The following is a 6,938-nucleotide window of genomic DNA, read 5'->3' as shown; positions in this document are numbered from 1 at the left end:
CAAAATAATATGAACAAATATTGATTAGCATATAAATAATCGAGCAAACAAACAAAAAAATAACGGGCTAAGCTCATACAAAACAATCATAAAAGAAACGAGCAATATTGTTGAATTAGTTAACATCGTTTACACGTTACTTTTTCTTAATTTTGTTTATATCATAATTAAAAAAAAAAATAGATGTAAAATAAATTAAAAAAAGAAAGATTAAATATGGTGAATTGTTAATTTTGTTATGTCTTGATATGCCCCGGATTTTGTATACTAATATGTTTCCAACCACTGATTATGATGATATGGATATAATACATATGTCCAAAATTTAAAGAGATTTTGATACCTATCACGATTTTATTCCTTAAATTAAATATTGTTTTACCTATTTTGAGGTTTTGTTTTCCTGGAAATTTCATGCTCATGCTATCTATATAAAGTGCTCTGCAAGGTTGGGATCACGTGGTGAGTTCTTTTCCGCTAAGATTTTTTCTTCTTGCTTTTTTATTATTCATTTTTTTTATTATGGTTAATAATAATAATGAATATTGGATCTTTTTGATGATGTTTGGTTTTTGATTTGCAAATGTTGGTTGTGAATCTCTTTGCTTTAGTGGCTATAAATCAGCATTCAATAATGTCTTGTAAAGATAAGGTGATGAGTTTGATATTTTGTTTCTTAGAATCTGTGTTTTGAGCATTTTTAGTTTTCCATGGGAAAAAGAATTTGGGGCGAATAATATGTGTATCTGAAACCAGATCAACTTTCTGTTTATTCTTACACTGGCAATCAAAATTCTTGCTTTTTTTAATTTTTGGGTTCAGCAGTAGCATGACTTACTTTATTTTTCTTTTCTCAATTCTTTTTTTTGTTTGTTTCCTGCATTTGCTGCCTTCAACAGTAGCATGACTTATTCTATTTTTCTTTTCCCAATTCATAATTTTTTTTGTTTCCTCATTAATGCATGATGGAGTTTCTTTTCGACCAGATTATGGTAAGAAATTTACGAATATCAATTGATATTATTTCCAAGATTTAGTTTTTTCCTTCTTCAGAAGATTAATATGGCTACCATAAATTGATATTATTTCCAATAAATCGTCTTCTATTTATGGAATTTCCGGGCTTGGTCGAATTCTATGTGAAGCACTCGCACAAAGGTAAACTCTTATCATTTACCCTATTGTTTTTCTTCTCCTATAATTTTATTGTTTTCTGGTTTTTTATTTTGGAAATTGAATTTTTTTGCAGATGATGGTGATATATCCTCGCAGCGAAGGATGAAGCAATGAACTTTTATCTTTCATAGTTCACAGTTTTTCCTTAAACATCTTCTATTATGCAACCGTAGTTTTTTTTTTAATTCCTTTATTCCTTTTATTGTTTAGTATTTTTGTTCCTTTTAATTTATATTTGGTTTTGTTTTGCAGTTGATCGTAATCGTTCCTCACAGTCAATATTGAAGCAATAAAATTAAATATGGACGTTTACTTTCGTACGAGTGTATAGGTGAGGTAATGAGCATCTTTTTCTATGGTTATCTTTGTTTCATATCTTTTTTGCTACCGTTCCTATGATTTTTTCCCTTTTATGATTTTGCGCCTATGATTTTGTCCCTGCTGCTTCACTTTTGTGATATGTGATCGAAGCAATTCAAGGATGAATGCGATACAAAATGATGAATGAGTTTCAATATTATTTTTCATTCCATAAAAAAAAGATTCTCATTCTTAAATGTGTAGAAAATGCTCAATATATCTCAATTGTGTACAAAAGCAAACACAAAAAATAAAATAAAAAATATTAATTATATTCCTGGAGGTGAAAATAGATATTTAACATTTTTTGTACAAAATATATTTTTTGGATCGTTAAATAAGGGATTAATTAGACAAAATATTGCAACAAATAACATAGTTATCGGAAAATATTCTGCTATCCAAAAATATACTAAAAACTATAAGAAATTTATTATATTATTTCCAAAACTAAGTTAATGAGTTTTGCAGGCTTTGTTCTATATAAATCACTCAAGAATAGGACAAGACATTATTTGCACGTCACTTTTTTTTCTATGGTATTGTTAGAGTTTTTTTTTTATTATTATTTGTTGGTCAATGATTTGCGTTTGTTTTTTGTTTTCCAGGTACGTTCAAAAGTGTTTCATGGGAAACTCGAAATTTTTTATGGGAATCCTGATCAACTTCTGCAAGAGGTAAAGGATTTGGTATATCTCTTTGGAATTTTTGAATCTTCTTATATGCAAGTTGATTAAATATTGTGATACCCAATATAAGTTGATTCTGAAATTTGGCAACGTGGGTGATAACGCGATCTCTTTTCTGTTTGCAAGTTTGACGTTGCACCTTAAAATTGGACAAAATATTTCACATTTCTTTTTTGTTCTTCGGTATTGATCGTAGTTTTTGTTTTTGTTTTGCAAATACGCTCAAAAGCTTTTCATTTACGGTATTGGTCGTGTTTTTTCTTTTTCTTATTGTTGGTTGATTACTAATATGTGTTTGTTTTACAGGTATGCTCAAGCTTTTCTTGGGAAGCTCGAAAGTACTTATGGGAATCTTGATAAATTTCCGCAAGGATTTGGTATATCTCTTTTGAATCTTTGAATCTATTTAATTATATGCAATCGATGTTGCACCTTAAAATCGCAAATACATTCTTGCAAGAAATGCTAACTATACTTCATAAACGGAATAATCGCTTAGGCTAGCTTAGATTAAGCTGTCACATATACCATCAGACTATTTTTTTTTTAGGTTTTATGATCATATGAGAAACGTAATCAATTTGAATATTTTTAAATCAACAATATATGTCAAGAAGATTGTCATATATGAGACCATTGCAGATTTGCGGTAACTTGAATGAATGTTGTTAACTAAAAATTTCTTTGTTATTTGTAGGATTATCTGTGTTTTCTTGGTTTAGGAGCAGGAGATTGTCAAGAAGGTTTTTAAGATTAAGAAACAGAAGGAGAATGTTGGAAATAGATAGATTTGTAAAAACTCTTTTGGGTTATATTAGATGAAGGAAATTTTGACTTTCAAGTAGATAACAAATGCGTGTTTTCATGTTGCTGGTTTGGTTCGACTAAATCGTTTCTTTTGCGTATAGGTTAATTTAGGTTCTTTATGTTTATGAAGACCCTGAATTTGTATGGGGTGGCATCCAAGGGTTCGGCAAAGGGGTATAATAAGTGATATGGCTTAGGAGTTCATCACGGTTACATTATAGGTTGAGTTTCTTTGGTTTGTCTTAGGCTTTAGTCAGTTCACTGATATAAACTCTTTTATGTTTGTCGGCTGCATTATAAGTTCTTGGCTTATCTGCATTCGTATCAAATACCAATAGTTGTAAGGGTTGCACTCGAATCCTAATCGATTTGAAGACGAAATATTATAGGTGATATGGCATATATAACAATGGTGCAAACTTAATATTATCGAAAATGATTGGTGTACCGTGGAGGAAATCCCGCGGCTGCACCGTGTGAGAGAGCAAAAAAAAAAGGGCCCCACCTTTGGCCCCACCCCCTGCAAATCCCCTCTAGGGCTTCCCTAATAGCCCTTGGATTTGTTTGCGGTGCAGATCGTGGTACACACCTTCGGTGTGTATCGTCACTCTAATATTATATCGTATGATACTCTTGAGGACTTAATTGGGGAGAAGAAAGTAAAATCCAAGCGTCTTATCCCTAAAAAAGAGCTATAATGTCGCTAGAAATACCTGATACTTCTCTTCCTCGAAGCCTCGAAAACAAAACTTACTTCTCCTTCTTATTTCCAACAAATCTTAGTCCTCCTCCGCCTTCCCAACGGGACATCCGTATTAATCGTATGTCGTGCAAAGAAAGTGACAAACGGGTTGATGGATATGCAGCTGATTATATTTTTTACACTTCAGCATCCAATGGAGTTTTGGGTTTGTAAAAAACCGATTTCAGGTACTTTAATAATAAAAAGTCTCTCTAACGGAATGTTTCTTTGACATGCAAAAGGGCCTTATGCGTCAGTGTGGTTAGCGGCGGCAATAATTGTTCAAACTAAGTGATTCCAAACTACAATAACCTACTTTAGGAATAGCATTTTTTCATACTGGTAGCACATCCAACAGATAAAATAAAATTGAGTTACAAGTTAAGGATAACTCAAAGTTACGAATTAGTGGGTGGTTCCCTATTGATATTGTGGGTTCTTACAATAATCTGTCTGTTGATATCCTACCCAGAGTCGCGTCTTTTCGTTAGAATTTTTTAGGATGTTAAAGAGAATCCAAATATAGTGTTGGTGCTAGGACTGATTACTAGATACGGTTCCTAACACATATTTCCAACTGTATTAAGAGATATGTTACCTGAAATATATTAGATGGTGGGAAAGTTTCCAATCAAGACTACTGTTGGGGCATACACAAGCTTCAACAAGATATCAACCTGAAATTGCAACTCACAGTACCTTAGAACAACCCTAAAAAGTTTATAAATAATTGCGAAAATTGTGGCGGAAAACAAACTAAAATTTTCATTTAGTTAGCGACATCAACCGAATGTACGTTTGGCATACACATATTTACGATTCCGATGCATGCTTTGGTATCTTGAGTTTCATGGAAACAAAATTTTATTTTTTGTTAATGTAATAATTGATGCAGGAAATCAATTGAACAAGTTAGGCTGTTGGAGCCGGTAACTCCATTACAAGCAAGACTAAATCGTTTGCGACGTAGGGTGTGATATTAGAGAGGAAAAATAAGAGAACACGTGGAATACGTCTCGGTGAGATGTATGTACATATATGTGTGTATTATTTTTCAACTTACATGAGATATTAAATTACTGTTTTAAATGCATTTTTAGTGTCTGAAGGAGGAATACAGTTATAGGAGTAGTTCCGAGATCGCCAAGGATGGATCCAGAAGAAACAAGGGTAAATCGTAGCATGAATAGAGATGCAATCATGTGAAGAGATACCAAATATTTGATTTGGGTACAGGTTGAGTTTTTCTGTAATTCCTAAATTAAATACACAAAACTTATATCTCAACGATGCAGCGATGAAGCGCCAGGCACGCGTGAGTATCATGCTTTTAGATTGTAAGGATAGTCAAGGGACGAACACTTATCAAGGATAGTCATTTGTCCTTGAAATATGTAGTTGATGCAGAAGAGAATTTTCATTTGGGAGCTGATTAGAGAACTGACTTACGCAGGCTTTCCAACAAAGTTCATTTGGGGCAATAACCTGACACAATGGAGTAGAAGAAAACAAAAAAAATGGATGATAAGAAGAAGAAAAAAAACGAAATGAATTTGGTAGACTCGGTTGTTCAGGAACTTGAATCCTCAGTGTGCTAGCTGCATCTAGCTTATAAAAAAAAAGGACAGACCAAAACAGAATAGAAGACAGATAAATTAAAAAAGACAGAGAGAGTATTTGATTCTGATTTTTCTATGTTATTTTAGTTCTAATTATTCTTTATTTAGTGATTAATTTTCATTTAAAGTATTTTTAGTTTTATGCAAAGAAAGAAAACGAGAAAAAGTTATTAAGTTATCGAAAAAATTACTACATCTATTTAACCTCAATGATATACCAAAAATATCGAAGGACATCATCGAAACTGGGGAGCTTATAAAAAATCAAATGGCCAAACGAGAATCTTTTGAGCAGATTATCATGTATCACGATCTCTATGACGCTTTTGCTGATGAAATACATGCACATAGTGATTGAATGGACCAGAAAATGCAAAAATAAAGTACATTTAAAAGCAAGAAAAGAAAATCATAAACTCCAGAAATTTAGAAAATATCAAAACTAGAAAAAGTCTGAAAGGCATAACTTTTTTTAGTTTATTTCTTTTATTACATTGCATTTTTATTAGTTTATTGGATGTTTTATTAATTTTCAGGATCATAAGCTTATTGAATTTTAAAACATCATAAGCCAGACACTGGCCCATGCATAGCACGGGTGACCAATTAGTATTCTCAATATTCAACTCAATACCATTGACACCGTTGGCAAACTCAACCATCTCACCAGCTTGAATCTGGTCCAATCCATAGACACGAGCAATATCATCTCCGACTGAGATGACACGACCGACCTCATCTACTTGGAAGTTTGTGTAGAAAGAAGAGATCCTGCTTTCTAGCAAGTTTGTGAGTTCTCCTGCTCTTGGAGAAAATTCAGCGGTAGAGAAAGATCTAGATGAGGATCTGATCTTGTTAGACCTGATACAAAAAATCGAAGTTACACAAACAATGTAAGATTGGTTTGTTCCTTTAAAACATCAAAATCATTCTAAAAACAAACCCATTCATTCATTCTAGTCCAGATACTTCCACGAAACAAAGAAAGGTTTCCATTCTCATTCAGACAAAGATATCTTCTGAATTACCTTCATGGCTGAAGCAAGAAAATAGATCACATAATGGTACGTCCCAACTCCCAAGAATAAGAGATTTCATGTCCAAAATAATAGGCAAGCTAAAGAGCTGAGCTAAACAGTGCTCCTTAAGCTGTTAGGTTAGATTTCGGTATTGCTCAGACTGAAGCCCTGTCATCTTTACAGCAAGGAAAACAGAAAACAAATGCAAGTATTCCAGCAACTTCAAAAACTTTCATCTTCTAAAATTATATGGAGAAAGTAATTCCATGAATCTCTATTTGAATGCAGATTAGCAACCAAGGACATGGAAATACGTCTCTCATCTATCTAATGAGGACACCTTTAAGTGGGGGTTCTCTAGTTTAAAAAAAATCCTTGCCGTCTTTTCTAGAAAATTATTTTGCTAATTTTCTGTGCACAAGTATCAATTGTTTGTAAACTAACCAATCCGGGTGAAAATAGAAGACTTGGTCATTTGAAAACTTGTACCTGTATCAGCTATGCTAAAAAAAACTTTAAGTGGGTC

The 6,938-nt window shown here is 32.7% G+C and overlaps 1 long non-coding RNA gene across 5 annotated transcripts; it reads left to right on the top strand.

Moving 5' to 3' along the window:
- Nucleotides 1-480: 480 nt before the first annotated feature.
- On the top strand, nt 481-5,061 carry LOC113306678. Of its 5 annotated transcripts, none has more exons than XR_003338783.1 (6): nt 481-1,158; nt 1,250-1,512; nt 2,145-2,213; nt 2,532-2,602; nt 4,670-4,793; nt 4,875-5,061. It is a non-coding gene; the product is annotated as an uncharacterized LOC113306678 (long non-coding RNA). The 5 variants fall into 5 exon arrangements; XR_003338782.1 differs by having other exon boundaries at nt 4,670-4,800; XR_003338784.1 differs by lacking the exons at nt 4,670-4,793; nt 4,875-5,061 and adding an exon at nt 2,923-3,425 and having other exon boundaries at nt 1,250-1,345; nt 1,429-1,512.
- Nucleotides 5,062-6,938: the final 1,877 nt, after the last annotated feature.

This window comes from Papaver somniferum, chromosome 8 (assembly GCF_003573695.1).
Source record: "Papaver somniferum cultivar HN1 chromosome 8, ASM357369v1, whole genome shotgun sequence".
In the NCBI taxonomy this organism is placed as follows: Eukaryota; Viridiplantae; Streptophyta; class Magnoliopsida; order Ranunculales; family Papaveraceae; genus Papaver; species Papaver somniferum.
This window is presented reverse-complemented; position numbering and strand designations above follow the sequence as displayed.